This window comes from Gymnoscopelus microlampas (genome assembly GCF_963454915.1).
Source record: "Gymnoscopelus microlampas genome assembly, chromosome: 1".
Taxonomy (NCBI): Eukaryota; Metazoa; Chordata; class Actinopteri; order Myctophiformes; family Myctophidae; genus Gymnoscopelus; species Gymnoscopelus microlampas.
In genome coordinates, this window is record NC_139962.1 from 32,257,844 (window position 1) to 32,275,083 (window position 17,240).

Here is a 17,240-nt window from a genome sequence, read left to right on the forward strand (position 1 = left end):
GGGGGGGGGGGGGTTTTGGTTAGAACTGAAAAACGGGAGGAATTGTTCCCAGACGTGACGTAGGGTGGGGGAACAAATCTGACGGGCTGTTTTCAGACCAATTTACATGAAAACCACAGATAGCCTATGAAAGCCTGCATTCTCGAAGTCGGGTATTTGTTGGAACAGAAGAGAGGTGGGGGAGACCAAAAACACACAAAAATGAAGAAAAAGTTAAAATTCATGGTGTAGACCCTTTAAGTAAATACAAATAGTAATGAATTCAAAATAGCGATAGTAACAACGATACTAGTGATAGAAGATATTGTTATAATTAAATTTGCAAAAGGTACAAATTGTCTGAAAAGATAATGTAAATTCAAATGTTTATTTTTTTTATTATTTATTCCTTCATCTTTTTTTGTTTTGTTTCATCTATTCTGAAATGTAATATTTGAAGTTTGTGTTAGTTCATTTTCTTTTGTTTGCGCTTACGTTTTCTTTAAGCTACTATGATAATTTATTTTAAAAGGTAATAAGGTGGGCAAAATAAGCTTCGGCTTCAGCCCATACCTTTTCGGCCAAATAGTCATCATGTTGACTAAGATGTACTGTATGTTCAAATGTTTTGTTGTAAAAAGAAATCATGACCGAAATAAATAAACTAACTAACTAACTAACTAACTAAAACGGCACGAGAAACGAGGAACCTCATCTCGGAGCAATACAGCGGAGGGAGAGGTTCCGTAGGGGCTATCTAACTTGTTGACTGATTGGTCTTTATGACGGTCCATCACTTTTCCAAGCATATGATTGGTTGGGGGGCGGGACGTCCTGGGATGTGTGTGTGCTTAGTCAATTTTAGAGGGAGTGGTTTTGGTGTGTCTGAAGGACTCAAATAGTGTATTTAAATGGGAGCATTACGTGACAATCGTACCACTTAGTGCATAAGTGATGAATGAGTTTACTCATCTGTATTATCCTGTTTGGAGTCAAGACGAGTCCTGGTTTTAACGTTACTGTAGTAAGCAGGCATCTCGAGTTACACTGTTGTTAGCCTCTCATGCTAGCTAAGCTAACGTCCAGTGTGAGAAGCAACACCGGGATCGTTTTGGAATATAAAGACTTTCGGACACTTGTTTTATATATTTTATTCAACGTTTGTCAATAATAAAGAAATACATCATATGGATGCAACTGGGACGCATCATCAGTGTTGTAGCCTGGGGTCATAGGGTGTTTCGGGTCTCGCAACATACAACATACACCCTCGCCCAGGTGACCCAGCCAGGGTTGATCAAGCCCCGACTTACGTCCCAGTAGCACCCACGGTCAGTCCTATAGGGAAAGACAGGGCCACTCAGTCCGCTTCTCCGGAAGTACTCTGCCGGGACTCGGGGGAGGCTCTGGCACGTGGAGGGACTAGGCTCGGTGGTTGGCCTCCTGGCCGGGCTCCTCCTTCGTCTCACCAGGTCCAGGACCTGAGCGCTGTACCAGATCCTCTGCACCATCCCGATCCATACATTTCCTTCTGGCGTGATGGTTCCTTGGGCCGATACCACCAGATTGGGCCGTCTAATGGTATTAGCTCCGCTTGCGGTACGCTGGAATGGAATGGCCCTCCTAAAGGCCTCACCGCGGGTTTGTTGGGCTTCTTCCTCACGGAAGACACAGCATGGGGCGCTAACCCATACTGCTCCCGGGATGCCGTCTACATTCCGGCTGTCAACAGTCTCTCCTGTGGTCACCAAACTATTCCTGGTTGTCACGTAGTCTATAAATTCCTATGAGCCACTATAAATAGAATAACTAATAAAGAAATACATCACATGGATGCAACTGGGACGCATCATCAGTGTTGTAGCCTGGGGTCATAGAGTGTTTCGGGTCTCGCAACATACAACATACACCCTCGCCCAGGTGACCCAGCCAGGGTTGATCAAGCCCCGACTTACGTCCCAGTAGCACCCACGGTCAGTCCTATAGGGAAAGACAGGGCCACTCAGTCCGCTTCTCCGGAAGTACTCTGCCGGGACTCGGGGGAGGCTCTGGCACGTGGAGGGACTGGTTGTCTGTGTCCCTTTATGCCCATAATGGAGATCTCTGTATCTGTCTGTGCCTTCGACTGTGTTGCAGACACAGTGCCGGTTCCCCCTTTAATGCAAACCCCATTATACCTGTTGTCATTGGACCCGTTTTGACTTTATTATGGAGATCTTTGAATCTGTTTGTCTGTTTCCCTTTCATGCCCATATATGGGGATCTATGTATCTGTTTGTATGTGTCCTTTTATGCCCATATATGGCATATATCTCTGTCGCTTTTTGTTTGTTTCTTCTTTAAGCAGAATATGCAGCCTGCATAAATCTGCATCATTCAAGTCATCATCCCAGTCCCACGCTTTGTTGCTCTTTTCTTTTTTGTAGCGGGAGAGTTCAGCTTGAGTTTTTTTGGAGAACTTGTTTTTTGTTGGTCTTGTGCTGTTGATTTAGCTTGTCTTATGTTTGTCTCCCCCGTCTGCACCTCATCCAACTCAGATCTTGACTGATCCTTGTTTTCTTCAGTAAAAGCAGCACAGTTAATTAATTCTTCATCACCGATCTCATCAAAAAAACTGTCTCCTCCTCTGTCTGCTCCTCCTGTCTTCCCACCAGATGTTGACTGTTCCATCTGCTCCCCAGGAACACTGTCTCCTCCTCCGTCTGCTCCTCCTGTCTGGCCAGCAGATGTTGACTGTCCCATCTGATCCCCAGCAACAGCCTTATTAGCTTTCCATTTCGCATCCCAATCGAGTTTTGTAATTCTTTGGTTCATTTTTCTTTTTTCCTGCCCCAGTTTTTGTATATAAAGAAGGACTTGAGTCGATGTCTTGAAGGCCTGCTCCTGCAATTCCTTCCGGCTTTCCATGAACTTGCACTGATAATTTAGAAGTACCAAGTTGTTACGAATTATTTCTCCTTCACCGGGGTTTAGCTTTGGTAGCTTTTCTGGAGTACTCATTTTTTTGAGAGCTGCTTATAGACTATATGCAGAGGTCTGTCAAGAGTGCTGGACTTAGCTTAGAAGCTGGCTTATATACTTTCATCTGTCACCTCGGAGTGAGAGGAAGAAAGACTATAGTTTATGCCACATTCAGAGATTTTTTGTTGACTCATCTAGTGTATGTGATGCCTTTTATGAAGTGATGTCACAATGAGTCAGCGCTTGCTCCGGAACAGCCCGATGTCAGTCATCTCCGCATACGGAGATTCCAAACCTTTCGTGCCGGATCCGAAAAACTGTGTATCGGGTCGGGTCGAGGCCTAGCTAAGATCGTAGGCAAAGGTCTGAGCTATCTGTGTGCGAAATTTGGAGTCTGTAGCACCAACCATGTGCTTTCAGGGCTCATCCATGCGATTCGGGCCAATTTGGATCCGGCGTCCATTGGCTTCAATTAGTAGTCAGGACTCCGCATATGGAGATTCCGAACCTTTCGCGTTGGTTCCGGAAAACCGCATATCGGGTCGGGTCGAGGCCGGAAAACCGCATATCGGGTCGGGTTGAGGCCTAGCTAAGATCGTAGGCAAAGGTCTGAGCTATCTGTGTGCGAAATTTGGAGTCTGTAGCACCAACCATGTGCTGTCAGGGCTCATCCATGCGATTTGGCCCAATTCGGCCTCGGCTTCAATTAGTAGTCACGAATATGTAATAGTGAGCAGTATAGCATTCATGTGCAATGGGCTTCCATAACATTTCTGGAGCAAGTAAGTTATTTGGAAGTAGGCCTACAGTTTGGCAGAAATTAGACTAATAATCAGCGAATATTGATATACAACGAGCATGCATTCTCCTTTCATGACGTTAGCATGGACTGTCTGGTGTACAATTTACGGTACAGTTCTGTAGTAATGAGAAGTAATTTGTTCCTAATAACAACATAATAATTCTTATTAAGCAAAAAGGTAGGCAGAAGTATAATGTGTCATGACGTTAGCACGGAATAGCTGGTGTACAACTTACGGTACAGTTCTGTAGTAATGAGAGGTAATTTGTTCCTAATAACAACATAATAATTTGTATTAAGCAAAAAAGGTAGGAAGAATATAATGTGTCATGAAGTTTGGCCATTGTTCAGGAAAGCCATTTAAAAAAAAAAAATGTTTTACACAAAATGAGTTTATAGCCCAGTTAGACTCTTCACATACCAGAGTATGTCTGACAGACATTTCAGAGCTTAAATCGACATGTAAATATGAAATAAATGCATAATCATGTATTAAAATATAAGGTTAGAGCTAGCATGTGCTAGCATTGCTAACAAAATCCTCAGTTTCCATCCAAACATTCCGAAATCGCGGTAAAATCCGCTATTTCTACCCGATCATTTTGAAAGGTATCATTAGTCTGTTGGCTTGTGTCTAATGAGAATGTCAAATATAGATGTATAAACAATCATATTTTGTTAAAACTGTTGTGAAAAGGTATCTTAGTTAAGTCCTCCTGGTCACTGGAACCAGCCGGTTCCAGCAGGGGGGCAGTGGCAAACTTGACTTCAGTTCTATAAGCTGTAGTTTCAAAACTATTCACTCAATCTTATTAACCAATATATCATTATTTTTGCTATGATTCCCTGCTTTCATATGACATGAAAAAATGAAAAAATGCTAGATGACTGTCTCCCAGTCAAATTTGGTCACCATTTCTAATAACACCTTTTGTTACGTTTCATTCAATTTCTAATTAGAACATAATTAAGGGATAATAGTGGAAAATAAGGGTATAACAACGTTTGTTTCTTTCTAATAAAAAAACATTATTGCTAATAAGAAACACATTATTTGTAATAACGGCTTATTATGTCAAATTAGTGTACCGTAAATTGTGCTGCGACCGAAAATTCTGCATGGTTTGATCTCCTCTTGGTCTTTAATCCAGTGCAAATAATTGATAGAAGGAAAGACTATTGTGGACGGTGCGTGCGAATACCAGTAGTCAGACTACATTTGAAATTGAAACTTTTAATTCCTATAATTACATTTCTAACGTTAATGAGAAAAGGAAGTTGGAACAATATGTTGCATCATCAGCGTGATTAGACCCCTCACTATCGTGTCGGGGTCTAATCACCGTGTCAGGGTTTATTTCTCAATAATGACCCCCCACTTCCCACTTCACAAGTTTTTCAAAAGTTTGTTTTTTCTTTAACTTAATTACATTTTTCAAAAATATCCAATCTACAAGCTCACAACGCATTGCAATTCGATGTGCTGTGAGCTTGTAGATCGGTTAGCTGAAGTAATTGGTTAATATATGTTAATAATAATCTAAATCTGCATAGTAACTAGTAACTATTAAAGTTTTCAAATAATTGTACTGGAGTGAACAGTACAATATTTGCCTCTGAAATGTTGTGCAGTAGTAGCCTGGCTCCAGCCCCGACATCGATGGCCTCGCATTCAGGGTCTGGTGACGCTGTAGAAAGCGGTGTTTTCTCGTTTGCAAATCTAACCGACCCAATCTGGATTGGGATAATCCAGTATGAATCAATCGCTAAAGAGTCCTACTTTGGCCACACCCCCATCTCAGAAAACGGCTGCACTGAGAGGGCTTTCAGACTGAATAATGGAGTGAAACGAAGTGAAAATTCAGGCTGAGTGTCAGTAGCCTGGGACCAGACGAATCTGCCAGTGCAAAAAAAAAATTGCCCTCTGCGATTTGGGTCTGGCACCGCTCCATTGTGAATCGATTTTGTGCTCCCGAAGTCTGGGGTGACCAATCAGGGCCCAGTATTCAAATATGGGAGACTGTAATTGGTAGTTGGTTGTAGGTCTTTCTTTTGATCCCGCCCCTTAGGAACAAAACTTCCTCATAGAAGCACCAGACTCATATCCACGCAGTGATATAGTCTGGCTACGCAAGGCTAGAGTGTCAGGCTAGTGCAGTAGTACAAAGTATCAACAAATGGAAATGTATCAAGTAAAGTAAAAGTACCTCAAATGTGTACTTATGTACAGTACTTGAGTAAGTGTATTTACTTCCCACAACTGGAACAACTTGTTCCCACTCTGAAAGTAATGAGTGTCAGCCTACATGAAATAATGAGTGCTAATACCTAATGAGACGGTGGGCTGTTTGTACCTCATTATATGAGACAAAAATTCTGCATGGTTTGATCTCGTCTTGGTCTTTAATCCAGTGCTTTCTTTGCAATTAATACTTATAATTCCTATCTATCCTATAATACATTTCTAAACCCAAAACCCCCCAAAAAAACCTGCCACTGTGTGGGACTAAACACAAAAACAACATATCAATGTCACTAACAAGACACGCCACAACGTGCAGAATTACTACGCGCAGTCTGTAGGCCACTTCATACTGCTCAGCACACATCTGCCCCCTCGCAGCATAATTAATTGCGGCCAACACAAACTCACAACATTACAGTCGGCCATGTTGTTCCTTAGCGTCATCGCCGACCACCGCCCAACGAGACCCAAGTGAGGTCAGACAACACACTCCATATTTGGGCATAGCTCCATTGGGAACATCTCCTATTATGGCTTTATATATTATAGAGACCAACAAACACAAAGCACCGCGCAGCGGATAGGGGGGAGGGGCGCGCAGCGCCCCGACCCTCTATATCTATATATACAATTTGAATCCTGCGCCATGTCGGTTGTCCGTATGCGACGCCAGTGTGACGGTGTGACGTAATCTGACATCACGATGACAACGCCAGTGTGACGTAATCTCACGACAGCATGACATCACATGACATCACATCCTACCTATAAATTCTAGGATGCCGTCAGATCGCACCAGTTCGACGGCTTCCATAGTGATAAATAGTAATAATCTATACAAGGAACTCTCTCCACCACAAGAACTCTCTCCACCACAATGACGACAACTTCACCAAAGCCACAACGGCTGGAGATACAACGCCAGACATGGCGCACTGCAAAGTGAACGACGCGTCACGCTAGACGTTCGGGCCGCATAGCGGCCCGAACTTCTAGTATATACAATTTGAATCCTGCGCCATGTCGGTTGTCAGTATGTTTGTCAGTATGTTGTATGTACGTTGCATCACTCCGAATATGGACACAACGCCAGTGTGACGTAATCTCACGACAGCATGACATCACGCATGACATCACATCCTACCTATAAATTCTAGGATGCCGTCAGATCGCACCAGTTCGACGGCTTCCATAGTGGGTTTTGGTCATTGGAGAGGTGATGCACGTCACCTCTTTCTGAAGTGGGTACTTTCAAAGCCTGCCGTGGATTTAGGAGAGCACAAAACTCTCTCTCACACTGTGAGGTGCCTGTAAGGTGGCACTGCAAAGTGAACGACGCGTCACGCTAGACGTTCGGGCCGTAGTAGTAACTATACATTTCTAACGTTAATGGGAAAAGGAAGTTGGAACAATATGTTGCAATCTGCAAAGTCACAAAGCAAGTCTTCTCGCCTGTGTACCTGCACACAATCCAACTAAGTATGTAGTGTAGGAAGGTCGTTGATGCTTATTGTCAATATCAGCCAGAACGCGGGAGTCTATCCCTGTTTCACAATGCACTAGACCCCTGGGAGATGCATTGCTGAGGTGGAGTGCAACACCTACCATCAGCTCCCAATACTTACCGCACATCTTGCCTCACCCAAGCCGTGCTACTCATACACTGTGTTGGCAGTGCCAGGATTTAACCCATGACCTTGTGGTCGAAAGTGCTCTACCGACTGACCTACCTAGACATGAATCCCACTAATGAGGGATCCACTGGTCGCTGTCCGAGGTGCTGAAAAAGCAGGTTTTACAACAAAACGTGTCAAACCATCGCCAACAAAGCCATCAATGCTTTTTTCTTTTGCTGTTTGAAGTTGGTGTTTTCATCTCAACTTCAGAATGACTGCTGAGCAAACAAAAACATATGTCTTTGGTTGGAAAGGCAGACAACACATTTCAGGTATTTCAGGGATCCTACAGAGGCTTGCTGTTACACTGAGACAATAGATTACTGCTATTTTCAAAAGATTTTCTTTTTTGAAAACTTGTGAAATGGGACATTCTGCATAACGAGTACTTTTACTTTAGGTACTTTAAGTACATTTTAATGCCAATACTTTTGTACTTTTACTTAAGTATTTCGGACTTTTACTTGTAACAGAGTACTTCTACATTGCAGTATTGATACTTTTACAGAAGTAAAACATTTGAGTACTTTTTCCACCACTGTGGTTATGTCCAGTAGCTGTTGCTCTGCAGTTGTCATGATAGATGTCCTTCCCTCTCCTCCCCCTCTGTGTGCATCCTGTTATCAGAGCTACTGTAGTTGCTGTGTGCTGGGGGTGGGGTTGACCTTTGTCCTGCAAATGATGCTGGGGATGTCTTCAGACAAACAATTGTGAGTGAAAACGTAGGCTTATGCTGTGTCTCTCTCTCTCTCTCTCTCTCTCTCTCTCTCTCTCTCTCTCTGGCTTTGAGAGACGGGGTCTGTCTGTCTGTGTCCATTTTATGCCCATGTATGAAGATCCTTGATGTCACCAATATAATTTTTAACTTATAACTTTTTTTTATTTATTTTTTTACTGCACTACAGTTATTTGAAAACTTTAGTTACTTTGTAGATTTTTATTATTATTACAACACATACATTGAAAGTAGCCGATCTACAAGTTCACAACGTGTCGCTAAGCGGCACGCTGTGAGTTTGTACAACCAGTTTCAAAACATTTGCAAAAGATGTTTCAAAAGATTCCCTCCCCTCATCCCCGGCGACCAATTCTAGCCCCTTTCACCCCTACCTTGCGAGGTCAGATCTCTATCGTTTAATTACGGTAGATGTTGGGATGTTGCTGACATTCTGCGGCAGCCCTGCCACTCCACCCCGAGGGGGACATTTTGTTGCAGAAGCCTCTTACAGGTATTTCCATACTCTAACCTTTTGTGTTTTTTCATAAATGGATACCCTTCTTGATCATAATACAGCGTCACACAAAAGCATCAAAAGTAGCAGATCTACAAGCTCGAAACGCAGCCGGAAAAGCGACGCGTTTTGAGCTTGTAGATCTGCTGATTTTGATAATTTTGAATTTTAATCCTGAAAAGTAACAGTTTTGAACACATTAGGAAATTGGCATGATATATACCATGCCAATAATTTTGTAATTTTTGTAATTCATTCACTTTGACTTCTAACAGAGTATGTTTACATTGTGCTATTGATACTTTTACTTAAGTAAAAATCTGAGTACTTCTTACCCCACTGAACTGTTGTGATGCTGTGGCCGTTGATGAGCAGAGGAGGCCGTTCATAGGGTTGGCGTCTCAACTGCCAGCTTGTATATCTGCTATTTTTGAAAAATCGTTAATTTTTTCTATATATCTTATGGGCAAATGCAATGCTCTTAACTTACAGTATAACATGATGACAAACTAACTACAATAATAAAGTCGCCTATTGTTTTACAATTTTATTTTGCCTACTAAGTTCACCAACAAACAAACAGATAAAGGTATGTTCAATGGAGCACAAATCTCTGCCAGAAAGCACGGTCAAATAATAATACTTACTGGCATATATAATACTTTCTCTCTCTCTCACACGCACACGCACACGCACACGCACACACACATTATAAAAGGGCATTTGAATTGAGTAAAAAAATAAGTTAAACACCTTATCTCCTTAAGTGATTCAGCTGAAGTACTGAAGGCAGCGAGCTTGGAGAGCAGGATGACACCAGGCAGTACCACACGACAAGTTCTGAAGTTAATTAAACACATAAAGAATATATAGTACACGTCACATTATGTGACCAAAAGATATATGAGTCATAAGAGATGCGCAGAAAGGAATATGACTAACTATAAAACATGATGCTCTACAATGTAGATGAATAGTACTTCATGCATCACTGGGCAAACACAGAGTCCTGAATAGACGAAGTGTAACGGTTAAAGTGTTTAAACTGATTTTGATCTTGTATAACACATTTTGCTGGGGGACCCCCTGAAACCCCCTAAAGGACCCCTGGGGGTCCCCTGACCCCACTTTGAGGACCACTGCGATAAAGCAGTTGCCATGGTGTCACACACATCTCTGTATGCTTACAGAGACGAGAGTGAGTCAGCACCGGTCGAACAGATACAGTACAGGGCAAACCTGAGGTCAAGTAGATACAGGTTAAAAATAATCGTCTCTGTCGGGTGGGAACCTCATACGTCCAAAACTGTTACTTTTCAGGATTCAAATTCAAAAGTACTAAATGTAGTCTACAAGCTCAAAACGTGCCGCTTCACGCCAAGTTTCGAGCTTGTGGATCTGCTACTTTTGTGTGACGCTGTAGTATGATCAAGTAGGGCGTTAATTTACAAAAAAAAACTAAAATTTAAATTTGGAGATAGGAGGTTGCTGCCTGACAGCAACGATATACAGTATATCATAGCATAATCTTGGTTTCACTATTGACTCTACTCTTACCTCAGTGTTATACTCTTACTGCTGTTGCTGCACACCTGAATTTCCCCATGACATGGGGATCAATAAAGGTTTATCTTATCTTATCTTATCTTAGCCATAGAACAGCACCAGGCAGCAGTGTCTCAGGAGATAGATCTGCAGCTTGGGAATTGGAAGGTTCCCGGTTCGCTCCCTGGCTCCCCCTGAGTTAATGTCGTAGTCTCCTTGAGCAAACAGCTCCCGAGGTTGGTGTCACACATTCGCTGCCAAGAACGCATAATATGCATTATTTTTTTGGGGGAGGGGAATTACACAAGAGGGCGCTCTAACACGATCCCTCGAGGCAGAGAGAAGGAATGGACGGATGTGACGTCATCCCAAAAAACGTCACCTCCGTCCACTTCTATAGTAGAATTTGTCGAAAATGTGAGCCTAAAATGAGCCCAAATGAGCCTTATTCAACATATATAGCATCAAAATGGCCAATCACGGTAAAAATGTTATTCCTCCATGGATAGAGGAGACCCTACCCCACCCGCCAGACACTTAAAAAAAAAAAATCCAAAGAGTGTCAATTTAACCATTTCACTGCCAATCACGTAGATCTACGCGAACCTATTTATAGCCGCCACGTGCCAATCGCGTAGATCTACGTGAACTAAAAAAATTATCTCGGCTCCTGAGTACTTTTTTTTTTCAATGAAAAATCTCTGGCACTGGCTAGAAATATTCAGAAATACCTCTGGCAGTTAATAAACGCTGGGCATGGGGATAAAAAAAACAATGTTTTAATCTCAGGCAGTCAATGTGTTGTTAATGGTCTCCTCTGCTGTGTGTGAATAAGTGAATGTAATGCACATTGTAAAGTGCTTTGGATATGTAAAGTGCTTAGGATAAAGGCGCTATATAAATGTACCACTCATATGAAAAAGCATGCATGCATTCAATCGATAAATAAAACATCAAAACAATTTACAGCAGCATTCAAAAGCCACACAATTATAGTCATTAGGCTGGTTAGTATTATGTGATAATGAATAGCGGAATATGTGTTTTGCGTTTAATTATAATGAACACAGAAGTGTGAGAAGAAATGACACAGTCAGAATGTGCTGCTGTGTGATGATGATGATGAGGAGGAGGCAGGAACATATTATTATTATGACAGGCTGAGCTGCCAAGTGAGCTTTCAGAGAAGCAGCAGTGGAGAGAATAGGGGGGGGGGGGGAGAAGGGGGTGCATTGGGCGGTGGAGGGTGTGTGGGTGCTGGGAGGGCTTCCAGTTTACAACCCGGACAAAATACAGTCATAACATCAAACAGGCAAGCAGCATGGAGGCTTAGGAAAACGCCCTGGGTTGGGCTTTAGTCACAGAAGAGAACATAATAAGGCAACAGTGCTCTCTGGTGGAGCCAATGGGAAACGGTTGCTCACTAAAAGCCAGCTGATGCATCAAATACAGTCAGTGCCGGTGCTAGGTAATTTGGCGCCCTAGGCAATATTTTTCCTGGCGCCCCCCCCCCCCCCCCCCCCCCCCCCCCCGCACCGCCACCGTTTTCTGCCACAGCGCCACCTAGATTCAGAGAAAAAAAAAAAAAAAATTTTTTTTTTTTTTTTTTTTTTTTTTGCGCCCCCCCCCTAGTGGCGCCCTAGGCAACTGCCTACTCTGCCTAATAGGGCGCGCCGGCTCTGAATACAGTGGTGGAAAGTAACTATAACTGATTACATTTACTCAGGTACTGTACCTGGGTAAAAAAAAATAGGTGCTTTTACTTTACTTGAATATTTCTGTTTTTCAATACTTTATAGTTCTACTCCACTACATCACAGAGGAAAATATTGTCCTTTTTACTCCACTATATTTATTTGACAGCTTTAGCTACCAGACCGGTAGTTACTTTTAATTTTGATCAGTATTAACGTACATGTTACACTTCAGCTAGTTGAAAAATACAGATCTACAAGTTCACAACCATCACTATGTGCTGTGAGCTTGTATATCTGCTGTTTTGGATACATATTGGCAATTGTGTTTTGACAATTTGAGAACTTTTTTTTTTTACAGAGTATTTGTATGTGCTGGTATGCTACTTTTACTTAAAGGACGACTTCACCCATTTTCAACCTATATTCACCTACCAGTGACATCATCGATGGGGAATCCAAGCTAATAGAGATGGCAGGCTTTCTATTCCTGGAAAGTAGCATGCTATAATGGTAACCATTGTTCTTGCGTTAATAAAACTCAAAATGTTGAAATCTTGTTTGACCCTGCCTAATGATGATGTCACTGGTAGGCGGGTTTCTGAATTGTTAACAGCCCTCCTTCTGAGACACAGACCGAAATAAATTGTACCATATCATCATGAGCATTAGTGAGGAGCAATCATATGAAGATACGTTGAAAATGTGTGAAGTCGTTCTTTAAGTAAAAATATGTACATTTCTCATAAAATATATTTGAGTAGTTCTTCCACCACTGATTAAATGGTGCTAATGTATGCTAATCCACCTGGCAATGTCAACGTTCCCTGTACAGCACCTCATTCCAATAAGCCGCTTTCATGCATTTTTATGTTCAGACGAGGATATTTTGCATAGCCTACGAACTACCATGAATACACTTAACATCAGACATGCAGTCTCTTCCTTGCTACACTCAATTCCGTGCAGTCACCCCTGTCTATCCCTTTAAGACCTGAGGCCCATTCTACGAATGCCTTCTAAATCAGTAGTTCTCACACTTTCAAGATAAAAAATACATTTGAAAAAAGCAGATGTACAAGCTCGCAGCGCGGCACTTGTATTTTGAACTTGTAGATCTACTATTTTTGAATAGCCAACGCTAAAATCACCTAGATGCTTTCCTGGTTTTAATGGGCTATTACCCTGTGTTTCCCCGGACCTCTCTCACATGCATGCATAGTCTATTCGCTCAGTGCCTCACAGGTGGGAAGTAAATCTTGTTTGAAATGACCCGCACCTGCCTACCGATGATGTCATTGGTAGACAGGTTCCTGTAATGTCCATAGCCCATGAGACACAAAGCAAGTAGAAGTTGATGAATTGAATATATAGGACCACAATGGAAACAAGTCCCCGGGACTTTTTTTAATCCTCCTTTTAGCCTCACTGTACCACGTGCTGGTTACATTTCTGGCTAATAAAGTATTCAATCAATCAATCAATCAATCAATCAATCAATCAATCAATCAATCAATCAATCTACCTATCAATCTACCTATCAATCAATCAATCAATAAATGGTTTCTTATAATGAACATTAGTGAGGACCAATTGTACGAAGACCAGGTTGAAAATAGATTAAATGGTCCTTTAAGTGATTTCTTGCTGATGACTGCCTTTGTGAATGTCAACACAGATCAATGAATTTATCATTTGTTCATACAACCCACTGAGTAATAACCACAAACATTTTGAGTTGTGCACATCCCCAATTTGCATAGTCCCTCAGCATGCATGTATAAAACCTTACACCGTACAAGAGAAAAAAAGGAAAAGGTCGGGGCGGGGCGGGGGGGTTGGTGGGGTTAGGTTAAGACTTTGACAGGGGCCATAAAAAAATCTGAGTACTACTCCGTCATACGGCGGTGTCGCTGACCAAAAATAGCAGATCTACAAGCTCACGCAATCCGGGTTCCAGGGACCAATGTAACACCTGAGATTCGATTCTGTGTCTCTCACATCTACCACCAGGACAAGAGTGGATCTCTCAAGCCAGCTTCCTGAAAGCTCTTTCAAAACTGCCCTAAAAGGATACCTTCAGGAGGCTGCAATTCGAAACTGGCCCCGGTAAAAGTCAAAACCTAGCCCCCTCCCTCGAACTGTTTACTGTACATATTTTTTGTTTTTCTTACCTTTAAACTGTTTATATGATGTTCTGCATAGTAGTGTATATCTGTCATTTATTGTCTTATGAATTGAGTACGTGAGGACCCCTATTGAATTGTATTTTGAACAGTACTTCCATGTGTTTTTTCTCTATGCAAACTTCTAAATAAAGTATTCAATCAATCAATCAATGCCAACGGAAGCTTTCATCTATTTGTCTTCCGTTGAACTTCCGTTCATGAAAATATATTTTCAAATATCTTAAAAATATATTTCAGTCAGACAACTCTTGGATTGAATTAAATATTTTTATTGAGCATAAAATTTGAGCATAGATATCTGAAGCATAATTTGGCGTCACGGCTCTGTCTCTGTTCATTCCCTGTCAGCGTGAAAAAATGTATAATTAATAGATATGCCAAATAGAATTACATGGTATGAATTAATACCGCAAAGGGCAATATAGAAACAGAGCCAGGGAGGCGGTGGGATTGCAAAACATCATAGGGCAGCAGCAGACAGCGAGGCAATGGACAGCAGCGAGCAGCAGAACAGCACAACACAACGGACAGTGAGAAGGTAAAGCGAGGAATGATCTGGTAGGCAGGGAGGTTTAAATCGGTGGTTCTCAAACTTTTTCATGCCAAGGAAGGACCCCCAAAAGGATATGTATTTCAAAATATTGTGTTCCAGGGACCCCCAGAAGCAAAGATTGGAGTTACAAATGTTGGCTTAATATATATTCAAAGAAAAATGTTTCTTCTTTAAAAAAAAAGAATAGCAGATCTACAAGCTCGAGTGCCGCGCTATGAGCTTGAATATCTGCTAGCCAAAGTATAAAATATGGATTAAAGGGGTTGAAATGATTGTGACGCTTTATTAACTAATTTAGCTGGGGAACCCCTGGTACCCCCCAAGGACCCCTGGGGGTCCCTGGACCCCACTTTGAGAACCAATGGTTTAAATAGTCTGCCCTGATCAGGTGAAGAGTGCATGTGACTGATCACCTGATCAGGGTTTGGCGAGCTGCCTTGAGTTGTCTGCCTGAACTAGCTTTGCAGGCTTCGCGTCATTTTTGAATTTCTATTTTTCCCAAGCAACAAGTTAGTTAGGCTACAACTAATTTGATTTAGAATAGGATTCATTTCTGTGACTGCAAAAGTGAAATGGAAGTGACGTGGAGGCCAAACATCGGCTTTACAATCCTCACATTTTCAAAGCTTCCTTTGCACAGACTGTTGTGTTATTTGAAAACTGAGTGATTCAATAGAGCACCGAAGTCTGATGTAATGTACACATCCTGCCTGAGTCGCTTTTTTTTCACCCCATTCTGAATTCCCAGAGACGTGTTTAATATCGCGTCAAATAAGAAAGTGTTACAAAAATAAACAAATCATGTCATCTAAGATGACCCAATGTTATTCTCCATAGAGGAGATACTTCTACTACCCAGGGGATGAACGAGTGACGTCAGGACCTCTGTACTCTATAGTCTGCCTCGAGGGTCTGGGACCAGAGTGAATCCCTCCTTGGCTAGGGGAGATCATTATTAGACTTTGGGTTCAGGCTGAGCTACTCTGCTGCACTTGTAGATCTGCTACTTTTGGCCTATACCCTGTATAAATATATGGCAAGACTCATTAGAGTGAATTTTCCATCCTTCCCCCAATTGTCTCTTCTTCACATGCTGCTCATATAACAGCATGCTGTCATGATGATGATATGCTTAATGGCAGTGGTGAGTTGCGAGCTTGTAGATCTGCTATGTTCAATGTATGTGAAATAGGGCTTAAAGCCTGTGTTGTGAGCTTGTAGATTTAACACGATTAAGTAAAAAATATATATTAAAAAAATAGAGAACTTCTTCCAGCACTGTATATCTCCTAGCAGAGGGGGAAACAGCTGGAAGCAGTTAATATGGCTGTGGGTACAGAAGGTTTGATCAGTAATGCTGACGAAGGCCTATGTGCCTTTTTGTAGACTGCTGCTGCAAGCGGATCATCATCATTAAAGACTCCTAAACTTCTTCAGGGAGTGCGGATGTTTCTTCAATGTGTATTATTGTCAAGAATCTGCACCCAGTTTAGTCTCAAGACTACCTCAAAAACTAAAAATAAAAGGCAGGGTAAGTGATATTTTTGGTGAAAACAAAATGTTTTTTATTAAAATGTTAAAGCACTGATAGTAATCATTGCTATAGTGTGCTTGTTCAGTAACAGGGGTCTCCCTGTCTCTCCAGCTCTTTAATAAACAGAATATACATTTTCAGGTGGGTTGCAAATGTTCAGCCAATCAGGAGAGAAGTAACCATTTGCTTAGATTTTATAGTGTTACCGTTCCAGTTAAAATAAACATTAGAGATGCTTTTCTACAAGCAGAATCTGCAAGAGCTACTTGTTTCAAGTTCCTTCACTTGCTGGTGATCCTCTTTGTGTCATCACTTCCAATTTCACTTTCAATTTATATCATATCCTGCGTGAGTTCTCTCTCCTTTTTGGATAAAATTGGTATCCCGCCCTAAAAATGTGTTTTCTGTTTATCAAAGAGCTGGAGAGACTGTTATTGTACAGACACTAGAAATGAGTCCTATCAGAATATAGAGCCAACACTTGTTATTACAAAACAATATCATTTACCCTACCTCAAGAGCTTACCTAGTAAAAGCAAAAAAAGTGCATGCATTGTTTTTTACAAACTACAGGGCTCATTATAACAACATACTTTTAACATCACCTGTGCTTTATTAATGTTTGTGGAGGTGCTGTTACAGTAAACAGAGTAGGTGCACTACCCCATGATAACATTAGGTGTCACTACAGCATCACCAATGAATGTATTAATGCAAACAATAAGATCCTCAAAACTAGATGCCATGACTTAACGTTGTTGTTAAATAATTGTTAAATTATGATATCACAATATTTTTAAAAAATTGATCTATCACAATTGAAAAAGCTG